We start from the raw sequence: 15,303 nt of genomic DNA, 5'->3' as shown, positions 1-15,303 counted from the left end.
AAGACCTCATCTCTAAAAACAAAAAATAAAAAAAAAAGACAAAATAAATATACTGTTGTGCTACCATCACCACCATCCATCCCCAAAACACCATACCCCCCACCTGATTTTTGTATTTTATAGAGATGGGGTTTCACCATGTTGCCCAGGCTAGTCTTGAACTCCTGAAATTACAGGCGTGAGCCACTATGCCTGGCTCCAAGACCTCTTACAATCTTGCAAAATGGAATCTCTGTCCTCATCAAACGTTAACACCCCATTTACTACCACACCCAGCTCCCAGGCCCTGGAAATCTTAATTCCCATACTTTTGCTAGACTTTTAGGTATGGGCCATAGGAAATGTATTTTCCCTCTTTTCCCAGCATTCTGAGCTTAGCCCATGTAGGACATGAAAATTTTCTCTTCTCTCCACCTATCTTGGGTTCATTGGCAGAGGCCCTGTAAATTGGACTGACAGAAGACAGATTAACAAGAGAAAAACAAACAAGCTTATTAGCACGTGCACCACACACACACACACAGACACACACACATACACACACATACACACGAGCACTCAGAGATGAGTAACTCAAAGGGGAGGTGAACATGTGGGCTTCTATCCTTATCAAAGAACAATACATTTGTAGAGAAGTGATGAGATAAAGGACAAGGACTTTGAGCTTCTAGTTACAGCAAACTGTGCGAAGGAAAATCATCTATGGGTAGAGTGGAAGATAAGAGTGGTTAGTAAGGTTTGTTATGTAGGATCCTCTAGTGTTTTCTCCTGTGGACAAGCATCTAGAATTGTCTCTGGTGATTAGCTGCTGTCCTTCCCAGCACAGAGAAGGGGGGTATCTTTGCCAGTTTGGAGGGCAGAGAGTTTGTCTTGCATCTGCATCTTCTCAGTTGCTGTCCATTCCAATTAATCCTGATGTCAAAGTGTATATTTTGGAGCAGCACATTCGGAATCCCTTCACCTACGAATAAGGAATTTCTACTCTCTTCCCCTTCACTCCAGCCTGTGGAAGGGAAGACGTGAACTTTTTGGTGGGTGTCTGGAGAGGAGAAGTGGAGGGTTTCTGGCTCTTTTACGATTTGGGGAAGTAACGGGCTATCTAAGACATAGTCATTGTATTCTTCTGTCATTTCAGGGGCTGTGATTACTCACACGTGCCTATGATTGGGTGAAACTGGGGTAAGATTAGGAAAAAGCCTATTGGAAAGCAGAGGAAAAACCCTTTTCCCCAGTGAGGTTAAACACTGGTAAACTGCCATCTTGCTGTCTGGCTGACTGTACTGTGAATTGCTTCAGAACGCAGGAGGGGAAGAGAGGAGTGCTGTTTGTTCCCTGCTGCCCCCCACGGCCTCTCCACAAGCCTGAGAGCCCTGTGATGCCGTGCATTTGCAGTGCTGAGCACATTTTGGTCAGTTTGCCTATATGTCTTTGAAGATCCCTGAATTCAAGCTTCTGCTTATCATATGCCAGTTGTTGGTAAGCAACAACCAGTTCTTTTATCATTAATAACCAGCATTTTCCTATTTTGCCCAGAACTTAATTTACAAATCAATCAATCAGTCCCTACCACGGTTCTTCTGGGGGCTGCGACCGTTTCCCCTGTGAGAAGCAGCCAGATCGCAGATTGGTGGCAGTAACTGGAGAACGACTGTCTGGGGGGCATGTGGTTGATTTGGGGCTCAAGTGGGAAAGAACCATCCTGCTTGCAGCCATTGCTTCTTTCCTTTATACTTTTTTATTTTGAAATAATATTGGACTTAGAGAAAACTTTACAGATAGGACAGCGAGTTCTTATATATCCTCACCCAGCATTCCCAGCGTTCACATCTTTCATAGCCAGGGCAAAATAATCAAGCCCAGGAAATTAGCAGTGACATGATGCAAAATAAGCTACAAATCTAAATTGAATTTGGTCAGTTGCCCCACTAATACCCTTTTTCTCTTCCAGGATCCCATCTAGGAGCCCCCCTGCATTAAGTTGTTGCAGCTTCTTAGTCTCCTCCAATCTGGGACTGTCTCTCAGTGACCTGAACACACCTCTGCAGAATCCTGGTCAGTTATTGCTGTGGAATGTCTGTTGGTCTGGGGCCGTCTGATGTTCTCTCATGATCTGATTGAGGCTATACTTTTAGCAAGAATACTGCATAAATAACGCTGTGCCTCAGTGCAATGCATCCCCACGGGGCTTCGTCATTCGATAACGTCGTCGTCTTGGTGATATGAACTCCCTTCACCCAATAAAGTGCTGCCCGCTGGGTTTCTCCGCTGGTGCAGTGTGAGTATTAATGAGGGAGTTATTTCAAGATAATGTAAATATCCTGTTTCTCCTCAAGCTTTTCTCACCAATAGTAGCGTCCATCGGTGGGTCTTGCCTACAGTAATACTTCATCTGGATTTAATGATTATATTGATTATTCATAAAAAGTTTTATATTCATTCAGGAATTTCTGCAGGCATTTTTATGAATTGTCCTATTTATAGCTATCCTGCATATGAGGGATAAGAACAATGACAATAGGAATAACAATAGTAATTGTTTTTGAGTTAAATAAGTACCTGACAAACTGCAGGGCTCATTAAATGTTAATCATTATTTATTTATTTATTTATTTATTTATTTATTTAGAGACAGGGTCTTGCCCAGGCTGGAGTACAGCAGTGCAATCTTGGTTCACTGCAACCTCCTCCTCCTGAGTTCAAGCAACTCTCCTACCTCAGCCTCTCGAGTAGCTAGGACTATGGGCATGCACCACCATGCCTGACATAGTTTTTGTGTCTTTTGTAGAGATGGAGTCTTGTCATGTAGGCCAGGCTGGTCTCAAACTCCTGGGCTCAAGTGATCTGCCTGCCTCGGCCTTCCAAAATACTGGGATTATAGGTGTGAGCCACTGCACCTGGTATGCTATTGTTCTTATCCCTCACATGCAGTACAACTATAAATAGGACAATTAATAAAGATGTCTGCAGAAATTCATTCAGAAGAAATTCCTCATTGATGGAGTGGGAATAATATCTATTTTATAGAATGAAATATATGTAAAAACATATGTATATATAATTTTTTGAAGTGTTAAGTGTACCTTCTTCAAACATTGGTTCTTAAACGATTCCTCTCCTACCTCCTGAATGAACTCTGTCACTAATTTTTTTTTTTCTTTTAATTTGAGACGGAGTCTTGCTCTGTCACCCAGGCTAAAGTGCAGTGGCGCCATCTCAGCTCACTGCATCCTTCTCCTCCCGTGTTCAAGCAATTCTTGTGTCTCAACCTCCCAAGTAGCTGGGGCTACAGGCGCACACCACCACGCCCGGCTAAGTTTTGCATTTTTAGTAGAGATGGGGTTTCACCATTTTGGCCACGCTGATCTTAAACTCCTGACCTTAGGTGATCCGCCCACCTCGGCCCCCCAAAGTGCTGGGATTACAGGTGTGAGCCACCGCACCAGCCTACTTTTTTTCAAGTCTTAATAACAATTTGTTGGTTATCTCTGTGAGGTGGAATTAAGGATACTTTTTGTATATAATATTTTGCTGAGTTTCTAAAGTTTTTATGTAATAAACATACTTCTTACATATTTTATAATGTAACCTTTAAGCCCTGCTCAAAGTGGAGTGAAAATCTTACTGTGTAGAGGAGACATGATACTTTTTTCCCATTCTTCGCATCTAAATGCACAGTTGTTTCCTCTGGGGCACACATACTTGTCTGTTTATACATTAAAATGCTGTTAGGTAGATTATTTTATTGGCATTTAAAAATACACAATTTTATTCTTGGTTATCCTTTTGAAAACAGTACTACCAGGAAAATGTGATCAGTTAAAATTTTCCCAATACAGTAAAGAATTTTAATTCACATGTTTTGGCTTTGGGAAACAAGATTGCTTAACCAAACTCTCTTAAGACCTTCCAGTGCTGTAGACCAGGTACTGGATTAAATTAATCAAGTCACATTTCTTTACCTAAGCGTAACTGTGTAGGAGTATTAGTGCTGCATTAAAACATCATTTGTTCACCATACTTAGTTAAAACCTTGAATGGAGTTTTAACCCAAATTGGTTTAATTCAGAAAAGTCTTTCTACAGAAGTAAACCTTAAAAGCATCATTATTCAAGGCCGGGCACAGTGGCTCATGCCTGTAATCCCAGCATTTTGGGAGGCCAAGGCACTGGGCAGATCGCGAGGTCAGGAGTTCGAGACCAGCCTGACCAACATGGTGAAAACCCATCTCTACTAAAAACACAGAAGTTAGCGGCCAAGCACAGTGGCTATAATCCCAGCACTTTGTGAGGCTGAGGTGGGTGGATCACCTGAGGTCGGGAGTTTGAGACCAGCCTGGCTAACATGGTGAAATCCCGTTTCTACTAAAAAAAAAAAAAAAAAAGTTAGCCAGGCATGGTGGCATGTGCCAGTAATCCCAGCTACTGAGGCAGGAGAATTGCTTGAACCCGGGAGGCGGAGGTTGTAGTGAGCCAAGATCGCACCATTGCACTCCAGCCTGGGTGACAGAGCAAGACTCTGTCTCAAAAAAAAAAAAAAAAAAAAAAAGGCCATCCAGCCTTATTTCTAGTTGAGATGAAGCGAACTGAGTGGCTGCAGGCTGTCTCTTCCTGAAGTTCTTCAGAAATCAGGGATGGCTTACATAAAGTCCACGCCCAGGGGCAGGGGCAGGACTAACAAGGAGGTTCTTAACAAGGGCCCAGACTCCAGACCCTCACACAAATTCTGGTGACTCAGCAGAGTTAAGTCCTCAACGCAATTATTTGCAGAGAATACCCATTCCAGTTAAAATCTCCAGGCTGTTAACTTGCTTAATGAGTGCCCTGTTGGGATGCGAAAAGATGCAGAGACCCTTGCCATCTATTGCCTCTCCTTTATCCACACAAGTAAGACCCATGCAGGGCGCTCCTGCAGTGCAGGGAGCTCTCCTCATTGCAAAAGGGAAAAAGAAAAGTTGCATCTGTCAGGTTTTTGAAGGGCGCCTAGGATTTAGACTGGCAGTTTGCTTGATGCCTTTGAGAGCCTGAGGGAAGCTATGGGCCCTCTTCCCAGAAGCAGGTCCACAGATGTGTGATGTAGGGTGGGTGGTTCCTCCGTATCGTCTGCAAAAGACTTTCTTGCCAATCTTTGGGAGATGTGATGGTTAATTTTAGGTGTCAACTTGACTGGGATAAGGGCTGTCCAGAGAGCTGGTAAAACATTATTTCTGGGTGTGTCTCTAAGGGTGTTTCTGGAAGAGACTGGCATTTGAATCCGCAAACTGAGTAAGGAAGATGCTCTCACCCAAAGTGGGTGGACCCTATCCAATTTGCTGAGGGTCTAGGTAGAAGAAGGCAGAAGAAAGGTGAGCTCACTCTCTCTTCTGAAGCTGGGACACCCTTCTTCTCCTGCCCTTGGACATCAGAGCTCCAGGTTCTCCTGCCTTTGGACTCCGGGACTTATACCAGCAGCCCCCTGATTTCTCAGGACACCAGCCTCAGATGTAGGGTTACACCCTCAGGTCTGCTGGTCCTCAAGCCTGTGGACCTGGACTGAATTACACTATTGATTTCCCTGGCTCTCCAGCCTACAGACAGCAGACTTCTCAGCTTCCATAATTACATGAGCCAATTCCCATAGTAAATTCCCTCTTCTATTACATAGAATTGCTGTGAGTACTGAGCTCATAACAATGGGATAATATATTTTAAAATTCCCAAAACAGCCCTGAGAACATGGTAAGTGCTGTCTCAGTATCATCATTCAATGACCAATACATTCAACAGTTTCTTAGATTCCTTCTTGCTCTAAGAATCCATGAATTTTTCTTTTTCTTTTTCTTTTTTCTTTTTTTTTTTGAGGTGGAGTCTCACTCTTGTTGCCCAGGCTGGAGTGCAGTGGCGTGATCTCAGCTCACTGCAACCTCCACCTCCCATGTTCAAGTGATTCTCCTGCCTCAGCCTCCCGAGTAGCTGGAATTACAGGCACCCGCCATCATGCCCGGCTAATTTTTGTATTTTTAGCAGAGATGGGGCTTCACCATGTTGGCCAGGCTGGTCTAGAACTCCTGGCCTCAGGTGATCCAGCTGCTTTGGCCTCCCAAAGTGCTAGGATTACAGGCATGAGCCACAAAGCCTGGCCTATGCATCTTGATAACACTAAACCTATCTCCATGCATTAATCAATTACCATGTCCCAGATACTGATGGGGAGTTGACACACTTTATTTCACTTAATGACCCAAACAATCCTGTGAGTTGGGTTATATCAATTGATTGTCCACAGTGGAGAACAAGGTTGAGTAGCTTGCCTAAGATTAGTGATGCGTTCATTCTCAAAGATGGTATGTCCAGAATCTAAACCCTCATCTGTCCAAATCATACACTGGGAGAAGTTATTTGCAGCATGGAAAACAAAGGACAAGAAATTCAAATCAAATGAGTAGATAGTTTCTAGAAGAAATCTACTAGGTCAATGTAACTCTGATAAAATGCTCAGTCTCACTGGGTATAAGCAAATTCAAATAAAAGAATGAGCTACCACTGCATAGCTAACAGAAGTGCTGATGAAGAGGAGGAAAATGGGGACTCTTACCCACTGCTGGTGATTGGTAGTCTCTTTGAGCTTTGAAGATATCCTTTTGCTATCTTCTAACTGTCCATATTGCTGTTGAGATGTCTTATGGTATTACTTTTTTCTGATTCTTTGTATGTCTGTCAAATAAGATGGCTTGTAGAAGAGGAAGAACTTCTCCTCCGGTGTCTTAGGTTCTGCCGCTGGGATCTGCTAATTAACCACCTGACAAAAGACAGATTAACAGTAGAAGAGGAATACAAATGTCATCTGATGTTTTCACATGTACATGGAAGCTTCCATAGAATAGAAGTGAAGACCCAAAGAGAAGCTAGACCCAGAGGCCTGTATGCCATTTTAACAAAGAGTGATGAATTGTGGAAACAGGACAAAGGAAAAGGATTTGTGCTTCTAGGAGCAGTAAATTGTGAGCAGGTAAATTTATGGGGGAGACCAATGGATGGTAAGGGTTATTTAATAGGTCTGTTTGTGCAGACTCATCTCCATGCTTTCCCCACTCCAGTGATAAAGGTTGTCTTTCCCTTCCTGATATAAGAGCAGGGGACGCCTTCACAGTGGGAAATGTATGCCTTGTTTTGTCAGCAGATAGAGAAAAGTAGAGAGCTTTTCTTTTTTTTTTTGATGGAGTCTCGCTCTGTCGCCCAGGCTGGAGTGCAGTGGCTAGATCTCAGCTCCCGGGTTTACGCCATTCTCCTGCCTCAGCCTCCCAAGTAGCTGGGACTACAGGCACCTGCCACCTCGTCTGGCTATTTTTTTGTATTTTTTAGTAGAGATGGGGTTTCACCGTGTTAGCCAGGATGGTCTCGATCTCCTGACCTCGTGATCCGCCCGTCTTGGCCTCCCAAAGTGCTGGGACTACAGGCGTGAGCCACCGCACCCGGCCTAGAGAGCTTTTCTTGAGTCTGCCGCTTTTCAGTTGCCTTCAGCTCAAAATAATCCTTATGCTAAAGTGGCATAGTTTGGGTGACTCCCTTCGGAACATAATATCTGTCTAAGAATAGTATAGGTCCATTGATTGCTTCCTTAGTAGGAGGACTGGAAGTAAGCTATCCCAAGGCTGAACTGGCACCTCCCCGTGCTCACCAGGGCCCAGGCTCCTTTCCACTCTCTGCTCCTCCATCCTCAGCATGTTGATGATGTCACATGTCAAGGAGATAAGATGACTGTGCCAGCTCCAAACGTCACAGCCTAAGTCACAAGGAGAGAAGCAAGAAAATTATACCATTCCCAGCAAACATCTCCCTGAATTTCCTTGGTCAGGACTGTGCCATACCGCACAGTTGGTATCCCAAGTAGCTGGCCAAGGGGCCCCCTGTGCCTGGTGCAATCGTGATTCTTCCCTCCGGAGGGCCGCGCTACAGGCCTCCAAACCTGGCTTCTGTTAACAGGCAGGAAAGGGAAGATGGCTGTTTGGCAGACTACCTGCAGTGTCTGTTGCAGTAGAGGAAGTTTGTTCCCCTCTGGAAGTTCAGGATTATCGGTTCTCTCTGGTGTTTGGGGTGGAATTAAGCCTCATTTCCTTGCACACAGACTTGGCTAGAAAATCTAGCTGAAGTGGAGGCATTTGATGAAAAACCTTGATAGAATAAGAATCTGTTAAAACAGATACTTTTAAAAGAACAACCTTGAGCTAGACATTAGATATTGTTTAGATAGATAAGAAAGAGTTTAGTAACAAATCTGTTAAATCTACAGTTATTCTATACCTTATCATAAAATAAGCTTCTGGCTACATCTTTTTGTTAAGAAGTGTAAGGGCTAGTCTTGTGTTAATAGTTTCAAGAACTGTTTTCTCGTAACCTTGAGACTTGCTTATGTTTGTCACAAAATAGTCCAAATTTTTAGACTATTTGATATAGACAAGTATAGACTGGGTTTGTTCTTATTAAAAACTGACCTTTAGCCAGGCGCAGTGGCTCATGCCTATAATCCCAGCACTTCGGGAGGCGAGGCGGTCAAATCACCTGAGATCGGGAGTTTGAGACCAGACTGACCAACATGGAGAAACCCTGTCTCTACTAAAAATACAAAAAAAAAAAAAAAAAAAAAAGCCAGGCATGGTGGTGCATGCCTATAATCCCAGCTACTCTGAAGGCTGAGGCAGGAGAATCGCTTGAATCTGGGAAACGGAGTTTGCAGTGAGTTGAGATCACGCCATTGCACTCCAGCCTGGGCAACAAGAGTGAAACAACGTCTCAAAAACAAATAAATAAATAAATAAATAAAAGGGCCGGGCACGGTGGCTCACGCCTGTAATCCGAGGTGGGCGGATCATGAGGTCAATAGATCGAGACCATTCTGGCCAACATGGTGAAACCCCATCTCTACTAAAAATACAAAAATTAGCCCGGTGTGGTGGTGCATGCCTGTAATCCCAACTACTCAGGAGACTAATGCAGGAGAATCACTTGAACCCAGGAGGTGGAGGTTGCAGTGAGCCAAGATCGCGCCACTGCACTCCAGCCTGGGCAACAGAGCTAGACTCCATCTCAAAAAAAATAAAAATAAATACATAATAGGCTATTTCCAAGAGCTCTGTCCCTGATTATTCTCCATTCATGAGTGCAGATTTTATCTTCCAGTTCTGATGGTATCTAACCACAGGATGATGCCTGAATACTTTGCTACCTGAATTGTCTCTGTTCTGTTTGTTCTGCTGTGTCTGCCCCTCCCGCCCTGGTAATCCTTGTCTATCTGCTCCTATTTAAGACTAAGGCGCTAGGACGCTGGTTGTGCTGCGTGTGTGTGAAGGAAGCCTGAGGCTTGGGGGGGTCCCACCACAGCGTGCTTGGCAGGAAGCCAAGTCCACAGATCACACCTACGGGTCTTTTCCCCAGGAATGGTTCTCAGAGGAGTGGCCCCTGGCAGTGAGATCCTGCCTGTCAGAGTTCTGGAAGAGAGCAAATGTGCTGACACAGACGCCGTGCATAGACGGCTCCCGGGCAGACCCTGTTGTCCTAGCTGGCAGCAGGCCACCCTCAGTTGTCAGCTCCCGCCGGGCCCGCCTCCCTCGGAGGGAGCTCTCGACAGCCTTCCTGGGCGCCCGCATGGGTGCCTGATGGAGGCGAGCCTGCTGTCTACTGGAGCAGCCCGGGTAGGTCTGCCACGGTGTAGAGAGGGACCAGGGAGAGGCCGCCCAGCCCGGCAGGGAACTGGGCCCCTACTCATTACAGGGCGCAGCACCCCGGGGGCGCAGGCAGTTCTACCTTGGGCTGCAGGAGCCTGGCGAGGGGCGCGGCCCTCCCTCAACCAGGGCAGGAGCCGTGGGTCCCCAGCCAGGCTTCCTTCCCACCGAGCAGTCGACGTGAAGGTCCCAACAGGCTTGAGCGCGGTTGTCCACAGCGGAAGCCTCAGTCATTTATTTCTCAGTGAAGTCCCTGCAGGGACTTGGGCGGCTCCTTTCCCCTGTCCCCTACAGGCACTTCCTGGGATCAGCTCCCACATAGCTGCTTGCACTTCAGTCCTTCTCTCAGGTCTGCTTCTGAGGGAGCTGGAACCCACACACGTCGTAGTAGAGATTCAGTTAGATGCGGGGACGCGCACTCTCAGACCTCAGTGTGCTACGAGACGCCCTCTCTGCCGGGCCCTGGGCTCGAACCATCCGCGCTGCTGCCAGGGCGTTAATGACTGCCCTAAATGTCGCCCCTGCTCTTGCTGCGTGATGCCGTAGAGCCGACTGTAGTACCTTATTTCGCAGACGAGGAAACAGGCTCAGAGAGCTGCCTGAGGTCACATGGCTAAGAAACTGAGAGACCATTACTGAAATTCCAATTTCCAATTCCATCTTCCTGACTCCGAAGCTCTAGGTTCTTCTTCTTCTTTTTTTTTTTTATTTTATTTGAGACAGAATCTCGCTCTGTCGCCGACTGGAGTGCGGTGGCGCAGTCTCAGCTCACTACAGCCTCCGCTTCCAGGGTTCAAGTGATTCTTGGTGCCCCAGCCTCCCAAGCGTCAGCCTCCCAAGCTGCTGGGATTACATGCCCGGCCACCGCGCCCGGCTTTTTTTTTTTTTTTTTTTTTTTGTATTTTAGTAGAGAGGGGGTTTCGCCATGTTGGCCATGGCAGGTCTTGAACTCCTGGCCTCAAGCGATCCACCTTGGCCTCCCAAAGTGCTAGGATTACAGGCATGAGCCACTGCACCCGACGGAAAGCCCTACGCTCTTTTCTTTTCTTTTTGAGACAGAGTCTTGCTTTGTTGCCCAGGTTGGGGTGCAATGGCATGATCTTGGTTCACTGCAACCTCCGCCTCCTGGGTTCAAGGGGTTCTCCTGCCTCAGCCTCCCTAGGAGCTGGGATTACAGGCTCCCACTGGCTAATTTTTAGTATTTTTAGTACAGATGGGGTTTTGCCATGTTGGCCAGGCTGACTGGCTGATCTCCAACTCCTAACCTGAGGTGATCCACCCGCCTCGGCCTCCCAAAGTGCTGGGATTACAGGCCTGAGCCACCGCGCCCGGCCGGAAAGCCCTATGTTCTTAACATTGAAGAGTCTGCTCTGCCTGGAAAGAAATCAGATAAAGAGCAATTTAAAAACAACAAAAGTTGGGAGGTCAAGGTGGGCGGATCACAAGGTCAGAAGATCGAGACTATTCTGGTCAACATGGTGAAACCCCGTCTCTACTAAAAATACAAAACTTAGCTGGGCGTGGTGGCATGCACCTGTAGTCCCAGCTACTCTGGGAGGCTGAGGCAGGAGAATCGCTTGAACCTGGGAGGTGGAGGCTGCAGTGAGCCGAGACCCTGCCACTGCACTCCAACCTAGCGACAGAATGAGACTCTATCTCAAAAACAACAACAACAAAAGAATATTCATCAACAAAGTACTCAAGACTATAATACACATCTACTCTCTAAGAAATAAATTAGTTTCTCTCACTTTCTTGTTTTAAGAGTCATTTTTGACATAAAAGAGAAAAAAGCAGACACTGTAATTGGAAGGGGAAAAAACTTTACATTTAAAAGTAGAAGGCAAACTTTTCAGCTGGAACCAGTATTTGACCAAAATGACGAACACAAAGGGAAAAGGGAGAGGCACCCGATATATGTTCTCTAGGCCTTTTGGAAAACGTGGAGTTGTTCCTTTCATCACGTATATGCGAATCTATAAGAAAGGTGATATTGTAGACATCAAGCGAATGGGTACTGTTCAAAAAGGAATGGCCCACGAGAGTTTCCATGGCAAAACTGGAAGAGTCTACAATGTTACCCAGCATGCTGTTGGCACTGTTGTAAACAAGGGCAAGATTCTTGCCAAGAGAATTAACGTGTGTATTAAGTACATTAAGAACGTGTGTATTAAGTACATTAAGCACTCTAAGAGCTGAGATAGCTTCCTGAAATGCGTGAGGAAAACGATCAGAAAAAGAAGGAAGCCAAAGAGAAAGGTACCTGGGTTCAACTGAAGCGCCAGCCTTTTCCACCCAGAGAAGCACACTTTGTGAGAACCAATGGGAAGCAGCCTGAGCTGCTGGAATGTATTCCTTGTGAATTCATGGCATAATAGGTGTTAAAAAAATAAAAGACCTCTGGACTGTTAAAAAAAAAAAAAAAAAGTAGAAGGTGGAACACAGAGAATCTTACAGTTTAGGGGAACAAAAGGGTTGTTAGAAGTCAGTGGAGATCCAAGAGCACTTTGGAAATTATTATTTGTCTAAGATTTTATCTTCCAGGGCTATTTTTAGCCCATTTTGGATTGCTGTGTGGTAAAGATAAAAGTACTGTATGGTAATGAACAGGAGTTAAGAGCCGGTCTGGGTTATGTTCTGGCTGCGAGATCACAGGCAAGTTAATTCGTTTTTCTGTCTCTGCTTTCTCACCTATAAGTGGATTTTTGTGGGGTTTAAAATGAGATACAATTTGTTAGAGAGCTTTGAGATATAATACAGCAGATACAAATATTCTACAACCTTGAGTAATTCTACGATAAGTCTTGGGGAGAAGAATGGGGAGGATCCAATTAGGTCCCCTGACCCGTGTATAAATGAGAATCTGCATCCTGGATCTACAGAGCTGGCACAGATTTCTTCTTCTTTTTTTTTTTGAAATGGAGTCTCGTTCTGTCGCCTGGGCCGGAGTGTACTGGTGCAATCTCGGCTCACTACAAGCTCAGCCTCCCGGGTTCACGCCATTCTCCTGCCTCAGCCTCCCGAGTAGCTGGGGTTACAGGTGCCCACCACCATGCCCAGCTAATTTCTGTATTTTTAGTAGAGACTGGGTTTCACCATGTTGCCCAGACTGGTTTCAAACTCCTGACCTCAAATGATCCACCCACCTGGGCCTCCCAAAGTGCTGGGATTCCATGAGCCACTGTGCCGGGCCCACTCACATGTTTTTAATGATAGGTTATTTTGGAGTAATTTTCCATTCATTTAACAAATATTCATAAATAATCTATTCAGTGTTACTTATGCTTCTGAGGAAAGAAATTAAATAATCAAATGACACAGATTTATCTGTGGCATGAAGGCCACCACTATAAATAAACCATAAAAGGTTGTTACCTTGGAGTTCTAAAGATTTATGAAGTGAGGTACAAAACAACAAAATCAAGAATAAATGTAAAATTTATTTATAAATATTTAGAACCCATATTAATTTCCCAAATAATCTCAGGATATAAGGTCTGCTACAGTAGCAGTTTCATAGAGGAGTGGACACCAGCACCCCACAACCTGATTTACAATAATAAAGTCCAGATGCTCTTGCCAAAAAAGAGGTCTGCATCACTCACTGCCATGACCTGGATCGTATTTCAAAAGTGTCAAATCAAAGCTGTCCCACCAAAGCCCGATTTCTTAATGAATTCCTTATGCATTTCATCTCTTGAATACAAAAAGTTGGGTATCTGTTGGGGAGTAAAATTTAGATGTAAGAAACAAAACCTAGCGGGTGTGATCCTATGTGAAACACATCCCCATGCAGTTGGTGTCTTACTGTATGAGTTATCTATTGCATAATTAAGATGCTTTCATTTAAAAAGCCACATCTGAGAATCATCATAATATTTACAGGGAAAAGGGAATGTGAGATGAAGGAAATGTAGTAGAAATCTAGACATTTAAGTCTTTAAAAAATGCTTACATTCTGTCTTGTTGATCCAGCACTATTAAAAGTAAAATCTAAAAAATTCTGTCATTTCGATATGTTAAATGCTGGCATCTTTTCTGAAGAAAGATTCCAGCTAAGGGGGTGGTTTCCAGTCCAAACTTACTGTGCTCAGTATAACTGGATATTGAATAGCAAACCTCCTTCTTTTTTTTGAGACAGAGTCTCGCTCTGTCACCAGGCTGGAGTGCAGTGGCGTGATCTTGGCTCACTGTAACCTCCACCTCCCGGATTCAAGCGATTCTCCTGCCTCAGCCTCTCGAGTAGCTGGGATTACAGGCACCCGCCACCACACGCGGCTAATTTTTGTATTTTTAGTAGAGACAGGGTTTCACCATGTTGTCCAGGATGGTCTTGATCTCTTGACCTCGTGATTCACCTGCCTCGGCCTCCCAAAGGGTTGGGATTACAGGCATGAGCTACCATGCCCGGCCCTGAATAGCAAATATTCTTTTTGGAAGAGAAAAGGAGACCTCAGGGTGATCAGATAAATAAATAGATACATCAGACAGACAGACAGATGGATGAACAGATGAATGGACAGATAGACTGATGGATAGATGAATGAAAGGATGGATAGATGAGTGGGTGGAGGTATGTATATATGTATGTATGTATGGATGGATGGATGGACAGGTATAAGTAGATAGCAGTATCATCAGCTTTTGGAAAATAGTAACCTCTTTACTTCAGATTAGCAATCAACGTGATATTTTCTCTGAAAGATGCAGCCTTAAACCCTGATAGATACTTGCCCAAGAATTCAGAGGTATGAGGCTCTGTCTCACAAATGGCTTAAGTATACTGAAATTGAAGTACGAAAACATTCATTCATTCATTCATTCATTCATTCATTCATTCAACAAATCATTATAGAATGTCCACTCTGTACCATGGCCCAGCAATGACCCCTGTCACTATGGAACTTAATGGCTCATTCCCATTTTTATTTGTAAAGTCGTAAATGACACTTGTAGTTCAAGAACAAGAAAGTATAGATGGCTGGGTGTGGTGGCTCATGCCTGTAATCCCAGCAGTTTGGGAGGCTGAGGTGGGCAGATTGTGGTCAGGGGTTCCAGATCAGCCTGGCCAACATTATGAAACCATGTTTCTACCAAAAATACAAAAATTGAGGCTGGGCGCAGAGGCTCATGCCTGTAATCCCAACACTTTGGGAGGTCGAGGTGGGCGGATCAGGAGATCAAGACCATCCTGGCCAACATGGTGAAACCCGATCTCTACCAAAATACAAAAAATTATCCGGGCATGGTGGCGTGCCCCTGTAGTCCCAGCTACTCAGGAGGCTGAGGCAGGGGAATCGCTTCAACCCAGGAGGTGGAGGTTGCAGTGAGCCGAGATCACGTCACTGCACTCCAGCCTGGTAAGAGAGCAAGATTCTGTCTCAAAAAAAAAAAAAAAATTGGCAGGGCATAGTGGTACATGCCTATAATCCCAGCTACTCAGGAGACTAAGGCAATGAGAATTGCTTAAACCCGGGAGGCAGAGGTTGCAGTGAGCCAAGATTGCACCACTGCACTCCAGCCTGGGCGACAGAGTGAGACTCCATCTGAAAAAAAAAAAAAAAAGAGAAAGTATAAATTCACCTTTTTTTCCTCTTACCCTCTAACGC

At 44.9% G+C, this 15,303-nt stretch overlaps 1 pseudogene; it reads left to right on the top strand.

Annotated features, from left to right (window-relative positions):
* The first annotated feature begins 11,572 nt into the window (after positions 1-11,572).
* LOC103219747 (large ribosomal subunit protein eL21-like) lies at positions 11,573-12,069 on the top strand (annotated as a pseudogene).
* Positions 12,070-15,303: the final 3,234 nt, after the last annotated feature.

This window comes from Chlorocebus sabaeus, chromosome 12 (genome assembly GCF_047675955.1).
Source record: "Chlorocebus sabaeus isolate Y175 chromosome 12, mChlSab1.0.hap1, whole genome shotgun sequence".
Lineage (NCBI taxonomy): Eukaryota > Metazoa > Chordata > Mammalia > Primates > Cercopithecidae > Chlorocebus > Chlorocebus sabaeus.
Note: the sequence above shows the minus strand (reverse complement) of the source record. Positions and strands in the feature narration are given on the sequence as shown.